The 17,031-nt window shown below is 43.5% G+C and overlaps 1 long non-coding RNA gene across 1 annotated transcript; it reads left to right on the forward strand.

Annotated features, from left to right (window-relative positions):
* Positions 1-596: 596 nt before the first annotated feature.
* LOC138170813 (uncharacterized) lies at positions 597-13,797 on the forward strand. The gene is made up of 2 exons (XR_011170754.1): positions 597-1,140; positions 13,074-13,797. It is a non-coding gene; the product is annotated as an uncharacterized lncRNA (long non-coding RNA).
* The last annotated feature ends 3,234 nt before the right edge of the window (positions 13,798-17,031 follow it).

Raw genomic sequence — 17,031 nt, forward strand, 5'->3', positions numbered from 1 at the left:
TGATTGAATACAAGAACACACCTGTTTCTGTGGGAATGGTTCTGGGGGCAGTGACCAGGTAGAGGCAGCAGCTGGGTTCTCATCACATGGACACACCTGCTGTTTCTGTGGGAACTAAGAGTTCAGGGACACACCTGCTGTTCCAGTGAGCAGTGAGGCAGATACCAAGAAGTTAGGACATTGGGGGGGGGGTAGGTAGGTGCAGTGGGCCTGCTGTTCACTAGGGCCAGGCCTATAATGAAGTTAGAATATTAGGGCTGGGGGAAGCTTTATTAGGGTCCCATCAGGGGTCACAGAGTCCATCATGACTGGAAAACGACTGAACAAGTAACGTTCTTGTAAGCCACGGCTGAGAGTCACCCTGTGTCCCGCCAAATTCCATATGATTGGTGGCTCCAGCCTCCTCCTGGCCTGCCCCGTATTCCAGGTGTGTGGCCTGCCTAATCCAGCATCCCTCATCCCCTGCAGTCACTGCAGCAGCTGTCCACGAAGTGTCGCTGTTTCCCCGCATTTTCACTCAGTCTGCTCTTGGAAGCCAGGCAAATTCCAGAGCCCTGACACACACAGCTGGAGGGGAAGTGTGTGTGTGTGTGTGTGTGTGTGTGTGTGTGTGTGTGTGTGTGCACGCGCGCCCCGCCCCCAGGCCTCAGGGAGCCCCCACTCTCACTCTCCCTCCTCCTAGTGCAAGGCAGAGAAGATGATCCTCTTCCTCTGAATCATTTAAGAACCTTTCAGGATTTCTGCAAAGCCAACGCCCAGCCTTCTTGGGGCTATGGAAACCCAGGCAAGACCCAAGGGCCATTCCTGCTCCTGAAGATGGCACTCTAGCTCCTGTAGACTTTTCTGGCCAGCTTCCCTTGGTCCAGGTGGCAAACGGGATTGTGCATTTCTGGACAGTCCCCTTCTTTGTAGCACTCAGCAGGATCTCTGCCCTGGCAGCTGGCACTTAAGCTGTCTGCGGGGTATGGAACAAGGAACGGGGAACCCTTGAGGTTGGTCAGCAAGAGAATAGGCAGCCCGTAAACTGGGGTGGGGCCAAGAGAGGGGAAGCTCAGTCTCCAGGACTAAAGGTTTTCCTAAGACTCATAAGAATCGGGGCTGGAGGGGACCCTGATCTCTCTGCTTGCTGGAGTAAATGGGGTGAGTCTGCAATAAGATAATGTAGAGGGGTCTTTGAAACCTTTGATGAGGAAGAGAAATTGAGAATCAAATTTTCGATGCTCTGAGTGCCTACTTGTTATCCAAAGACTGATAGACCTCCAAAAGTTCTTGTCCTCCATTGAGGAAAAAGGCTAACAGGAAACTGGTGGGGACTGAGGGAGTCCCTGTTCTGCCCCAACCTGGTTGTGGGAGCTTGGGTGAATCACTGCCCATCTGTGGACCTCAGGCTCCTCATCTAAGGCGCAGGGGCAACAGCGCTGGCACAAGCGAGCCTACAGGACTGATTGTCAGGAGGAAATCTGTTTCGTGTGTTGTAAAGCACTCTCTAAATGAAACCTTCTATTCACCGGTGTATATGTACAAGAAAGCGGTAATGAGAGTATTGTTATTATGTGAAAAAATAGGATCGATTCTATTTTTTTATTTTTTTCACCTATATTTCTTTTATTTTTTTATCAAATGCTTTATCAACTTCTAGTTTACATCATTCATTTCAGCAAGATTTTGAGTTACAAATTTTCTCCCCATTTTTCCCCTGCCCACCACGACAAAATGGAAATCCCACTGGATATCCCCTCCTCCAATCTGCTTTCTCCCATATCTTCTCCCAATCCCCCTCTGACTTTCCAGTAGGGCACAGTGAATCTCTCTGCCCCAGTACCTGTATATCTTATTTCCTTATTTCCCAGTTGCATGTAAAATAATATTTAAAATAGTACATATATATATATACATATATATATATATATATATATATATATATATATATATAAAACATTTGATTTTAAAACTTTGAATTCCAGATTCATTCCTTTCCTCCTTGTCACCCATCCTTACTGGGAAGATAAGCAATTCAGTATAGGTTGTACATGTGTATCTATGCAAAACATTTCTATAGTGGATATATTGCAAAAGACTGACTATATTTCCCTTACTCCTATCCCACCTTCCACTTGTTCTATTCTCTACTTTGATCCTGTCCCTTTTCAAAAGTGGGTGCTTCCAACTTCCCTCCCCCCCATCCTGCCCTCCCTTCCATCATGCCCCCTCTCATCCCCTTCCCCGCTTACTCTCTTGCAGGGTGAGATACCCTATTTAGTGTGTATTTCATCCCTCCCTAAGCCAAATTCAATGAGAATAAGGTTGACCCATTCCCTTTTGCCTTCCTGTTCTTCCCCTCCATTGTAGCCATTTTCCCTTGCCTCTTCTATATGAGGTAGTTTAGCCCATTCTGTCTCTCCCCATCTCCTCTCATTATATTCCTTTCTCACCTCTTAATTTCACCTTTTAAGTATCATCCCTTCCTGTTAAATTGGTCCTGTGCCCTCTATCTATGTATACCTGTACACATATATGTATACATTCATATATGTGTTCATAAGCCCATATACCCTCCTATATACACACATGTATGTATGTATGTATATATATATACATTTCTATTCCCTTCAACTATTCTCATACTGAGAAAAGTTTCATAAGTTACAATTATCATTTTTCCATGTAGGCATGTAAATAGTTCAACTTTGATAAGTTCCTTATGATTTCTTTTCCCTGTTTATCTTCTCATGCTTCTCTTGCTTCTTGTATCTGAATGTCAAATTTTTTATTCAACACTGGTTTTTTCATCAAGAATGCTTGAAAGTTCTCTATTCCACTGAATGACCATATTTTCCCCTGAAACATAATACTCAGTTTGGCTGGGTAGGTGACTCTTGGTTTTAATCCCAGCTCCTTTGACCTCCGGAATATCATATTCCAAGCCCTTCGATCCCTTAGTCTAGAAGCTGCCAGATCCTGTGTTATCCTGATTGTGTTTCCACAATATTCAAATTGTTCCTTCCTGGCTGCTTGTAATATTCTCCCCTTGATCTGGGAATTTCATAACCTGGCTATAATATTCCTAGGAGTTTCCTTTTTGGGATCTTTTTCAGGAGGTGATCTGTGGATTCTTTCAACCTCTATTTTGCCCTCTGGTTCTAAAATATCAGGGCAGTTTTCTTTGAGAACTTCCTGGAGGATGATTTCTAGGTTCTTACTTTGATCATGGCTTTCAGGTAGTCCAACAATTTTAAAATTATCTCTCCTGGATCTATTTTTCAAGTCAGTGGTTTTTCCCATGAGATATTTCACATTGCCTTCTATTTTTTTTTCATCTATTTGGATCTGTTTAATTGTATCTCGATTTCTCCTAAAGTCATTAGCTTGCATTTGCTCCAATCTAATTCTGAAGCAATGATTCTCTTCAGTAAGCTTTTGAGATTCTTTTTTTCCATCTGGCAAATTTGGCTTTTTACGGCATTCTTCTCCTCATTGCCTTTTTGAGCCTCTTTTGTTATTCGAGTTAGTCTGTTTTTTAAGGTAATATTTTCTTCAGTCAGGCTGTTGACTCTCTTTACATGATTTTCTTGCACTGTTCTCATTTCTCTTCCCAATTTTTCCTCCACTGCTCTTATTTGGTTTTCACAATCCTTCTTAAGCTCCTCTATGGCCTGTAACCAATGCGTATTTTTCTTGGAAGCTTTTGGTACAGAATTTCTGACTTCTTTGTCTTTCTTCTGTTCCATGCTTTGATCCTTTTTGTCCCCAAAATAGGAGTGTAAAGTTGGGTTGCTCTGCTTGTTGTGCTTCCCTCGTTTGCTCATGTTGCCACTCAATTACTTGAGTTTTGGGCTTTTTGCCACAGTAGGACTCTGCTACCAGACAGGGGAGCTTCATCCCAATCGCTTTGGTTTTCTCAGCTGCTGAAGGTATTAGTTGGGTGCATTCTCTGAAGCCTCCACCCTAGACCAAAATCCAGATCCAAGCAAGTTAAAGCAAGAGCGATTACCCCTCAGACTCATAGCTTGGTCCCCCTACAATCTTCAGGCCAGGAGCTCTGAAGCTGCCATGCAGAAGTGGCTGCGTGGCCGCAGCACCTCAGCGGCTTCTCCCTTTAGGGGGTAAAGGCCAACTGCACTCCCAAACTACCAGATCACAAAGTCCACACTGCACTGACCTCTCACTTTGTCCTTAGCTTCTATGTGTTGATAATTCTGAAAACTGCCACAGCTGCTGGTGATCTGAAGTCCCTCCATCCAGCGGCTGGCCAGGCCTGCCCTGAGGCTAAAACTTCCAGCTCAGTGGGGGCTGGGCTTGGCTCCCAGAGCATCTACTGGCCCCTTCTTGCCAACCTGCTGGGCTGTCTTCAGAGGGAGGTTAGTTTCTCTGTGTCATTTTGTGGGTTCTGTAGCTCCAAAGTTTGTTCAGAGTCACCTTTTACATGAATTGTGGGGGGTGGGGGTGGAAGCCAGAGCCCCCAATAGGATCAATTCTTTTTTTTTAAAGCAATCAGGGTTAAGTAACTTGCTCAAGGTTACACAGCCAGGTGTTTCTGGGTGGGTGCTAAGTGTCTGAGCCCGGATTCAATCCCCAGGTCATCCCAACACTGGAGCCAGTGCTCTTACTTGCTGAGCTACCTGGATCAATTCTAAATAGAACAAACGAAACAAGCCAAGCATTTATCAGAACTTACCAGATGCCAATCATTTTGCTAAGTTCCAGACATACAAATATAAAGATATTTCCTGCCCTCAAGGAGTTTACCTTCATTTTAAATCTATTTTTTAAAACTCTGAACTTAATAAACACCAAATTAAATGAGCGCTTAACATATGCAGAGTTGAACCAAAAGAGTTTTGCACATGACACTACAAACATCTATTCTAGAGTCAGCTTTTCCTTGAAGCATAGAATAAATTCCACATGTAACTGGCAGAGTTTTCTGTCCATCATGACTACTTCTGCACTAGCTTCTATTTGCCTCTCTTCATCTTGGAAATGCTTGAAGGACTTTGTTTTCTTTTTGCAACACTATCCCTACCTCCCTTCCCTCACCTTCCCCCCCCCTCCCAAATTGAAAAAAAGACAAGCAAAACCATTACAACAAATGTATGAAAGCAAGCCAAATTCCTACATTTGCTAAGTCCCAAATGTATTTCTTCTGTGCATCTTCAGCCCATGACCTCCCTTTGTCAGCAGGTAAATCAATAGCTCTCTGGAAATGGGATTGGCCATTGTATTCCCGAGAGTTTGTAAGTGACTCCGGGTTGTTTGTCCTTTGGTTCTACTCCCTTTACTCTGCATCAGTCTATGCAAATCTTCTAAGGTTTCTCTGAAGCTGTCCCTTTCGCTATTTCTTATGGCATAAGGCAATCAGGAGTTATTTGACCCTGCAGGTAATAGGGAGCTTCAGATAGTTGAGTGGTGACAGAAGGAACCTTTGGGAAAATTGCTTTGTCTGCTAAGCAGAGGATGGGTTGGAGGGAGGAAGAGCTTCAAGCAGGTTATAGCACAATGGTGCAGGTAACTGTACCAGAGTGGGGGTAGCTTCCGAGGCAAGGAGGGAAGTTGTGAGAAATGGTGTGAAGGGGAATTGATAGGACTTGGTGACAGATTAGATGTGGGGGTAAGAGAGAGGGAGCTGAGGGTGACAGCTGGGCTAGGAGCCTGGGTGACTTGGAGGACAGTCTCAGGGAAACCCAGAAAACAAGTGTTTGGGTGGAAAGATGATTCTGCCTTGGACACATTGAGCTTGGATGCCTCTTGAGAAGTTCACTAGGTAGTTAGTGATCAGACACCATCAGCAAGGCTAGGGCTGGACAAGTAGATATGAGAATCATCATCATAGAAATAGCAATTGAATCAGGACATGATGGGATCTCCAAGGGAAAGTCTCTGCCCTTCAGAAAGAAGAGAGCCCAGAACAGAACCTTGGGAGACCCTTGGTTAATGGGCATGGCCTGGAGAAGATCCATTCGAAGAGACTGAACAGCAGTGGTCAGGAGAATCAGGAGAGAACAGTGTCACAAGCACTGAGAAAGAAGAGAGCAGGAAGGAGCTATGATGGAGGTCAGAGGCTGCAGAGGAAACAGGGATGAGGACAGAGCAGCCAGACTCCAGTGATGATGCTGAAGACTGGACTACAGAGAGTTTAGAAGAGAGGAAGAGGACAGGAAGGGAAATGCTTCCTCAAGGAGGAGAGATCAGGAGTATTTGAATTAAATGAGTTTTTCTGGCTGTTGAAAATTTTCTTCCTTTGAAAATTATCTTGCCTGACACACAGTGGGTGCTTTAAAAATGCCTACTGACTAAGTGACCGACCAATTAACTGTTCATGTACTGCATGTCCCAAAAGTCTTAGTGCCGTTGGAAGCTCCTAAACTTTATGTCTTGGATTGGAGAAACTCGATGCAAAGATTATTCCCCCAAATTTCCTTGTTCCCTTTCTAATTTTAGCAGCATTTGTTTACCCTGCAAAAACTTTTTTTTGAAATTTATGCAGTTAAAGTTGTCCATTTATCTCCTATGATATTCATTCCTTGTCTGATCAAGAGCTCCTTCTGCTCCATAGGATATATAGGGAGGAAGATATTTTCTTTCTCGTCCCTCTGATGTGCTGATGACATTTGTAAGTCACTTCACTTGTAAGTCTTAAATCCGCTGGGAGCATACCAGTATATGGAACAAGGTGGTGGTCCTCACCCAATCCCTTCCAGACTTCTTTCCAGTTTCCCCAGAAATCTTTTCTTTTTTGTCAAAGAGTGATAAAAAACATAGGGGTCTTTGGGCTAATCAAATACTGCGCTCCTGGCTTCCTTTGCATCTGTATGTTGAGGACCTGATCTTTTCCATTCATTGGCCTCTCTGATTTTTAACCAGTACCAGATAGTTTTAATAACAACTGCTTTGAAGTGTAGTGTAAGAGCTGGCACCATGAGGCCCCTTCCTGTCCACTTTTTTTTCCAATTTCCCTCGAGATTCTTGACCATTCATCTCTCCAGATGAATTGTGCTGTTTTTTTTCTGGCTCTATCAGCGACTCTTTGGCAGTTTTATTGCTATGTCAAGAAGGCTCACATTCTACCGGGGAAGACAACACGTGGGCGAGTGTAGGCCCGGGCAGGGTGTTGTGGTCAGGCACTTTGCAGGGACAGTGAGTTGGAGTCACGTGCTCCTCAGGAAGGGGGTCATAGATTTGAGTACTGTGCTCAGAACCAGAGGTGGAAAGGGGTGGGAACTAGAGATGTCTCCCCAGGCTGGAGCCCAGGCCCCCAGAGTGCTGGGAGAATGGAAGAGGCGTGCCTGCCGAGCAGACATAGTGTCAGTGTGTGCCACATGGGCACGCACATACACACATACCCTGGGTGAAGCTATTCTATTTATAACGTGTGTTTTGTTGTTGTTCAGTCATTCTTCAATCTTGTCCAACTCTTTTCTCAGCAGAGATGCTGGAGGGGCTTGCCATTTCCTTCCCCAGTTCATTTGGCAGATGAGGAAACTAAGGCAAACAGGATTAAGTGACTTGCCCAGGGTCCCACAGCTAGGTAGTGTCTGAGGCCAGATTTAAACTCAGGAAGATGAGTCTCCCTTACTCCAGGCCCGGCACTCTGTGCACTGCAGCACTACCCCGTAACATAGATTTCATTTGTGTTATAAAGGCTTACATGGAGGACTAGTAAATCCTGAGATTGACTCCTATGAGTGATTCTGTTCCCATCTCATCCCAAGGGCCTCAAAACCAGGATCAGGGGGAGGCTAGGTGGTGAAGTGAGTAAGAGCGCCGGCCTCGGAGTCGGGAGGACCCAGGATCAGTTCCAGCCTCAGATACTTAGCACCCACACAAAAAAAGCTGGCCATGTAACCTTGGGCAAACTACTTACTCCCAATTGCTTAAAAAAAACCAGGATCAGTCCTTCGTCCAAGACGATGTAAAGTGGAATGCTTGCTGAACAAGATGATTTATGGTGGAGAGATGGTGTTGGAGTCAGAAACCTGGGGTTCAAATCTTAGTTCTGCCCCTCATCAGTTGTGTGACCTTGGATAAGTTCCTTCACTTTTCCCTAAACTAACTTATTGGGCCATAGATTTAGAGGTGGAAAGGACCTTGGCGATCGTCTGATCTCACATTAAGGCCAGAAAGGGGAAGCGACCTGCCTAGCATTCTGCAATCGGGAGGCATACCCTGGATTCCAATCCAGGTAATCTGTTCTTTCCACTCTACCAACCTGTCTCAACTCACTGATCAATTCATTGAAAAAAATGTTTTGATGGAATTGACCACTTGTTGGCCCAATATAGAGACAACAGGAGCTTGATAAAATGTCACAGATAACTAGAGATTCAATAGAGATTGTGTCAACAGGCACATCCCATGCCGCCATTGTGGCTGACCTGAGCATGGAGGTCATGGTTAGATTAGGCCATCTTCTTACTGAATCTCCATCCAACCCATGATTCAGGTAGACACAACTCCCGTTTCCAGGGAATCAGCTCCATTTGCCAATCACTCATCCATCATGGTCATTACAAGCACTTCCTCTTCCAAACAAGCAGGATGAGGGTCAGGACTGTGTTATTGTTATTGGAAGGGCTATCTTGTAAATTATTTTGTAATATGGGATAAATGCTTCTATAACCATGATTGAGGACCTGGGGCCTTTTCAAGCTAAGTTCTTTCCCAAGTCTCAATTTGACTGAGGCAACACCCATTCAATGATTAAGGTTAGGTAAGGAATGAGGCAGAGAATGGCCTCTTTTACCTAATTAAAAAAAATCAATCTGGGAGGGGAAGACCATCAGGGTTTCTGTCCAAAATGGAGACAATTACTATTTATATCCACTCTGAACAATCATGGCCCAAATAATGGTGGGCTTAGGCTGGGACCTTTTATTGGCCAATCGATGAGAGTCAGAGTGATTTGGGTTTAAGGGATGCCGCTAACATGAGTAGGTGCTTAATCAATGAATAATAGATGAATTAATGAATACTCTGTGCCCAGAATGGATGAACCTTCGCCTATTTTCCTGGTTTCTGGGCTGCATCTTTCCCCCAGAGCTAAGACACATGGCCAGTATAATAGTAACACTAATAAAACAGTTTCCATTGGGAAAATGAACTTCAGTAGTTATTGGTGGTATTTTATTGATTTTTGCATCTGTCGTTCCCTTCTGGGCTCTGAGTCAGAAGACAATTGAAATGCAATGTTCTAGTCCCAGGCTTGCTCAGAGAGTTTTTGAGGAAAGAGTTTAATTCCTCAGTGGGAACTAGTTTCTCTTGCACATTTGCTGGGAATCCTCACTTCCCAAGAAGTCCTCATTTTTCTCAATTACAAACCCTTCCAAGCTCCTCAACCTTTTCCCCACAACAACTGGGGATCAGGGATGAGGTTTTTGTCCTGGCTCTGTCCCCAATCAGCTGTGTGACGTAGGGCAACTCAGTTCCCTCTCTGGGCTTTAGCTTTAAAATGAGTGGATTGACTTGGTACTCTTCCAGCTCTAAAATCCTGAAACTCTTTAATTCCCAATACTTCAGGGGCCAACGCCTACAGCCCCTTTCACATGAAAGCTCAAAGCTTTTTATTGTGAAAAATAGGTCAATTCCAGCTGTGCTGATCAAAGTAGGAGGTTGGTTTCTGAAGCAGGTTTATTAGAAAATGTCCTCCATTTACAAGTGGCAGACCACAATACTTATTTACACATATGTGGTGTACATATAGACAGAGTCTCAATATCTTTTCAGTTTCATTCTTTTTATCTCAGCCATGCTCAAGCACTCTCATGTCTCATGTTCCAACCACCTCACCACCAGCACCACCCCCACCACCACCATCATCATCATCTTTTGGAGGCTGAATCTGCTCTTTCAGTGGGGCAGAGGATTCTTTCTGAGGACATTCCCACCACCAATACAGATCACATCTCTCAACTTCTTGCATTACAGAGTTGCTTGGACACTGAAATGTTAAGTGACAGCCAGTGCTTATCAGAGTTAGGACCTGAACCCAAGTCTCCCTGACTCTCAGACTGGCTCTCTGTTCATTACACCTCCATATTGCATGAATATTATTATTAACATCATTATGTTCTTGTTCTCAACTTTTTCAATGGAATTCATATAGAAGTCCTGGCATAGGTCATTCTCCTTGAATTTCTATTTTGTATTTAATATCTCATTTATTATTACACAGATGAGTAAAATGACTATTTTCTTATAGTTGAATAAAAGCAATAGAATGTAAAATCATCCTCCTTTGGTTCATTGACACTATCTTTGGAATAACTCCAGTAGTAGACAAAGATATTGTGTACTTCAAGTGTACTTTGAATCGCCTTAATTTCTCCTGCTAGATATCAATATTTCAAAAGTTTCCTTCCATGTAGTTGGAGATTATGGGTATGTGGTATGGTAATAACTACTTAAAACATTTTTAAGTTGTTGTGAATCAGAGTTGTATCTGGACATGGGCAACAGTTTTCTGCATAATGTTCGGTCCCAGGACAGTTTCTTGGATTCTCAAAGAAACTTTGAGGTCGTATAGAGATTTATTATCCACTAGTTTGTGAAAGTCAGCAGACTTCTGTTGTAAAATCCAACAGGTCACATCTTATTAGCTCTTCAGTAGTGGCTAAAGTTTACACACACACACACACACACACGCACACACACGTGCACACACGCATTTAGTTTTCAACATTCACTTCTGTAAGTTTTAAATTTTCTACCCCTTCCTCCCCTTCCTCCTCCCTAAAGATGGTGTGCAATCTGATATAGGATTTACATATACATTCTTATTAAGCATATTTTTCACATTGGAACTAGAGCTTTTTAGCCAGCACTGACATTATATACAGTTTCCCTCAATTCTTTGCATGGTATGCATTGATCAATACGTCTGAGCTCCTTAAGGATACACTGAATGCACCCTAATCCTAACCCTCTGTTTCTAGAAATAAATCCCTGTCACTCAGCCATTTGTTAGATGCTTCTATGCAAATATATCATTGGTTGAGTGTATGTGAACGTCATCCATGGGGGGCCTTTGGATTCTACTCTTGGAATATCTGTTTTATAGGAGGCATGTGAAATTACATTCAGTGAATTCAATAGACACTGATATACTTATTGCCAACCATAATTATTGCTCTATGGAATGTCGTATGTTTGTTCCAGAAGGATGTGTATAAGTTTTCAAACTATTCTTTATATGTTCTGAGGGATCTGTCATTTCCTTCTCACATTTTGCCAATGAAGTATGCAGTTTTCCATAGTTGCCATGGGGTAATGGGAAATAGATTTTGTTAATGTTATACAGGATTTTAAAAATATTTTTTCCTAATCTGCTATGATTGTCACATGCATTATTCCATAACTCTATGTGATATGAGAATGATTATCCTTGTTTTATAATGAAATTTTTAATAGTCAAAGTTTGAGTTAGCTATTGCAAAACTCCTTTGTTTATGGGGTTCTCTGAGGACAGAGGAGAAAAAAAAATGTCTTATAGAAAGTGACTGACCTAGTTGGAATGCTGTGTTCAGTCTGGGAACCATATTTTAAGAGAGATGGTGTTGATGTGAAATATAACTAGTTTGGTGAACAGCTATGAAACTAGGTGTTTTAAGAAATGACCGAAGAAACTGTGCTATTTAACCTGGATAATTGAGTGAGAGTTAGGGATGCAGGGGGGGAGTATGACAGCTGTCTTTAAAAGCAGAAGAGCTTTCACATGGAAGAGAAGGGAGACTTTTTCTGGATAATTCTGTGGCCAGAATTAGGAGTAAGTGTTTGGAAGTTAAAGAGGGGAAAATTTCAGCTAGAAATCGGGACATCATTATGAACAAGTAGAGCTGTCCAGAAATGAATCGGCTTTATTAGCACAAGGTAATTCACTTCTCACCGTTGGAAATCCTCCAGCGGAAGGGGGCTGCCAGAAGCATCAGCAGGGATTTCTACATGGGGGGAAGCAGAGCTGGACCACTAGCCTCCAAGGTGCCCTCCCCTCCCTGCCCAAGTCTAACATTGTGTGGGACATTTTAACCACTTTCTTTGCTCTCTTGAGTTTGCTTGGTCACCCTGAGAATGCGTCAGCCCCAAAGTGGGAAGACTCCTGTTTGTGTGTGTGTGTGTGTGTGTGTGTGTGTGTGTAAGCATGCATGCATGTGGGTAGGTTTGATTTTTTTCTCCCCTGTCTCTAGTAAACTGCTCTGCCTATCCTACCCCTCTTGTCTTAACTGGATAAATGCCTTCCCACAAGGCATTTCTTCTCTCCAAACAGAAGAGATGTTGAAAAGCCAACTCAACCTTTCCCAGCCTAGTAAAACCAGAAGGTCAGAGGCATCAGATCAATGTTTACGAGGCTGTGATAAGAACTGGTTCTTTAGTTTTATTTCATTTCTCTGCTTTGGTATTGGGAGCGAGATTGGCATCTTTCCTTTTTTCCTCTCTTCCCACTCTTGAGCACTGTTGGCTTCAGATTTGGGAACATGTTCTCCAATTGTTTCCTTATCCTCCAGTTTCCTGATGAGATGAGGAACATGTGCTGAGGCCGCCAAAGGAATATCCACATAAATACAAGAGACATATTTTCCCAGTCCCTACTTAATAGCAAGAGGGCATAAGAGGAAGAAAAAAGGAAACCAATGGTCTTTGCTATCAAGGACCTTCCATTTTCCTAGAGAAGTGAGAGGACGGCGAAGCTCCCTCCTCCATGAGGGTCCCTCTGCCTCCTGAGTCCGTTCTGTAATGGATTCATGTGTGGTGGGAAGAACATCCCTGTGGAGTCACAGGGTCTGAGTGGGAACCTTGGCCCTGTCACTGCATGACTTTGAACCAGTCGCTTAATTTCTTTGGGGGCCATTTCCTCATCTGTAGCAAGGGAGTCCAACTCCAACCAGCCCAAGGCCCACCACCACCACTCCTTGATACCTTATTTTATCCACGTCTGGCCCATCTTTGCCAGCCATGGTGGCTTCAAAGCCATCTGGAGCAGCTGTTTCTGGGAGACCAAGGAGTCAGGGGCAAGTGAGGGCACTGAAGCCTGACAGACACAGCTCTCCTCACCGGTGGGGTGGTTTCTCACTTCTTTCTTTCAGTTCTGTGGCTCCAGAGCCCTATGTGACAAGTACGTTCACGGCATGACAGGAGTAGTCCGGCAGGCCAATGTCACCGGCTCACTGAACATGAATTATTTCTGAGACAAAGGAAGATGGTACCTGGGAAGGAGGCAGCCTGGACTCTGGGAGGGACCTGGCCGTGAAGACTCCCTGGTGGAGATGGAGAGAGACCCTTGGGAAATGTCCTACCACTCTGTTAAGGAAGGGGAGACCCCAGGACCCAGAATGGGAAGGCGTGTGCTCCTTGGCCCAGTCTGACCTTCCTCCTGGGGTCTCCACAGTGATGGGAGCTAGGGTGGTGTGGGTTCTAGGGTGGTGTGGGTTCTAGGGTGGCGTGGGTTTGTAGCAGTGATGAAGCGATGCCAGGTTCTGGTTTCTTTCTTCTTCTTCTTCTCATTATTTTGAATCCCAGCCCTGCCCCTGGGTTTTCTTGTTTTGCTTGCCAGTAGTCCCAAGGCACCTGCTCCTCCTCCTCCTCTCCATAGAGTCAGAGAGCCCCTGGTGACCCCATGTGGTTCAGTGTGAATCAGCGTGATGTGGCCTCCCTGTGCCGTGATCTGCATTGTGTTTTTCCAGCTGGGGCTTGCTCTTCTGTGGTGTATTTAATAAATGCCTGCATCAACTTACTTGTGAAAATGCATCAAAAAGTTAGCTATTCAAGTTCACAATGTGCAAAATAAAGAAAATAGCAAAGACAGACAAAGAGTCTTTCTCTTCATTGCTGCCTTCAATTCTTGGATTTTACCTCTTCTCTCAAAATGGGACCTTCATCATTAATTTGTCAAGTGAACAAGACATAAAACAAAGTCACAAAGTCATCCGAATTCCTCTACAATGCTAAAAAAACAATAAGAAATTGTCATAAAATTATACTTAAAATAACTACAAAGTAAATCAAATATCTGGAAGTTAGCCTCCCAAGATAGATGTGAATTTCATAAAAATACCTTTGCAAAGCACCAATTACCACGAAAGGAGGTAATTATAGAAATAATCACTGTTTGTGGTTAGGTTATGCCAATATAGTTATGCCAATAAAAGTTCCACCTAAGTCAATTTAGAGAATTTTTTTCTATACCAGTCAGATTTCACAGAGGATACTTCACAGAACCAGACAAAATTATAGCAAAATTCATTTGGAAGAAAAAGTTCAAAATCATAAGGGAAAATACTGAAAAAGAATAGAAATGAGGAGGTCATAGGATTACCACAATTCAAGCTATATTATTAAGCAATAGTCATCAAAAGTATTTTTTTTTTTTAAGGAAAGAAAAGATCAATGGAACAGATTACACAAGCAGAAAGTAAAGTAACTGGAAATAATCCATCCTACATTCAGTCACTAAAGTGATTTTCCTAAATGTCTGACCATGCCACTCCCTTCCCCTACCCTTACTCAATAAACCTTTTGCTTCCAGGATCAAATAAAAAATGTTCTGCTCGGCATTCAAAACCCTTCATCGCCTTCTCCCTCCTCCCTCTCCAGTCTCCTTATACCTCCTTCCTCAACACATATTCCTCTAGCTTTGACCCCAGCCTCTTGGCTGCTCCACAAACAAGATGGGATCATCCTCCTCCAGTGCAGACAGTATCTCTCTATAGTATCTTAGAGAGGTGCTGTGGCCCCCAAATTCATCATCTTGTATCTAAAGTGGTAATAAATCCAATCTCTTTGAAATGACCTCAGCTAGTCCCTGGGTAGTTCACACTCATTTAGCGCATTTGTGGAGCCAAATTAAAACCTTTCTAGTTTACATGACCCTAAAGTAGTCTTCAAAACCCCAGGGCCAATGTTATCCTAAGGAGGTGTCAGAGGACTCCAAAAATTTGTGGTGAATTCGACAAGAGGACGCCAAGGGACGACCTCTGCCCAATGGACAGAGTCACAGGATAGTCGAGGTAGGTGATGATCTTCCTCACTGGGTGTTGTTGGGTTCGGCAACTTCCATTACTCCACTAGAGAGAAACCCACTCCTTTTTTCTATCATAGTGAACAATGGCAGAATCACAGACTTTCAGAGTGAGCCCACAGACCTTCTAGTTCAGCGTGCACCTGAATTAAGGAAGCCCCAATGAAGATACCCCACAAGTGGCTGTCGAGATACTGCACGAAGGCCTCCACATAGCAGGACTCAGCACCCTCAGAGTCAGCCCGCTCCACAGGGGGGCAAGTTACATTGTTAGGAAGCATCCAATCTAAAGTTGCCAGTCCTTGTTCCTAGCTCTTCCCTCTGGGACCATTCAGACCAAGTCTGATCCCTCTTGCAGATGACAGAGAAGTCAGCCATCACGTCTCCATTCCTAGCCTAAAGCTCCCCCATTTCTAAGCCAGGCCCTTCACCATTCTCATTGCCCTCCTCTGGAAACTCTCTGGCTCATCAATGCCATGGAGGGCCCAGAACTGAAGGCCATCCTCCAGATGTGGCCCAGCCAGGCCAAGGCTTGCAAGAGTTTCCTCTGAGATTATCTACGTATTCTGCCATTGTACATTGTATGGACATGATGGTGGACATGTTGTCTCCCTCATTACACTGGGCACTCCCTGACTGGGGGGACCAGGTTTTTGCCTTCCTTTATATCCCCAGAGCTTAACACGATGCCTGGTACATAGTAGGCACGTTATAAATGTTTTTTGAGTGTTGAATAGTAGTTTAATGTAGATCATATCTCTTCATCTTTTCCCACAAAAGTAATATGAAAGGCTTTATCAGACACTGTGAAAATTTCAGTAAACTGTATTTACGACAATCCCATGATCTACTAGTTTAGTAAAAACATTTTAATGCTAGTTATTTAAAAGGGAATTAGACTAGATTAAGCTATCTTAATGAGGCCACATTATGTTTGAAGCCTTCAAAAATTAAGTCCCATTGCCCTTCATGAGAACAAATCTTTCCATGACTTTGCCTTATCACAGAGCTTTTTAAAAAAGAATTTGATATTTTATTCAAATTTCCATTTAAATAAAGCAGAGACCTTTTACCAAATGTTATTTTTCAAGCATAAAGACATCTGGTTTCTCCCACCTATCAGGTGGGTTCTGGGGGCTCATTCACAGGGTGTTCTGAGCAATGCTGGGTGTGGCCTCACTGCCTTTCTTGTGTCCTTGAGTGGTCAGACCCAGTTGAAGCTCCTTCTGCCCTTATGCCTTTGGTAGCTTCAACATCAGAGAGTCCCTTCAAGGGAGTTGATGCCAAAGCGGAAATATACCTTGTTGGCCCTAGACCTAGACTTTGCCAGCAGGGAAACTATGTCTTTCGTCAGAGGTCACATCCATGTGATAAGAATTCCTTGATTCCCTTTACTCACTCCTTGGTGACAGTTCTGTCCCTGTGAGCTACCAACAGCCAACTGGGTCAAGTTCCAGGACCATACAATTAGTCACTGAGAGAATCGGGAAAAGACCTAAGAGAGAAAGGATTGATTCAGTGGTCACATATGGATCTCACCACATCTTTCCAGTTGTTTGTACATGTGACCCACCATCCAGGGTTGTTACTTTGTGATCTAGAAAAAGTCAGGGCTTCTAGTCATCTTGAGAATTCCTGAGAATTCAATTCTATGTGAAGTAAAAGGAAAGAATGTGTTTGACCCAAGTTTGGGGAACAGCTCATGGGTCTAGCGTTTGGACCTGAATTTGGTTATTTGGAAGATGTCTAAGGAAAACATACTCATCAGCTTTCTTGGACACAGACTGGCTTTTCATGTGGACTCCATCAATAAATAAGAGAAGTGAGTGATTTATAATCTGATTGTCAGATTATTCCACTTCTCTGGAAAGAGCGGGAAAGAGCACATGGAACGAGGTCATTTGGCTTGGGCTGAAATGGAAATCCAGGATTCCAGTTTCTTGAATCACAGAGCACTTAGCCTCAGCTAAGCACTCCACAGAATTGCCCTCACTCTCTGGGGGCCCTAACCAAGGTCACACCAATCA

This window comes from Petaurus breviceps, unplaced genomic scaffold (genome assembly GCF_028583685.1).
Source record: "Petaurus breviceps papuanus isolate PSGF00001 unplaced genomic scaffold, PetGlider_PUasm1.0 387, whole genome shotgun sequence".
NCBI lineage: Eukaryota > Metazoa > Chordata > Mammalia > Diprotodontia > Petauridae > Petaurus > Petaurus breviceps.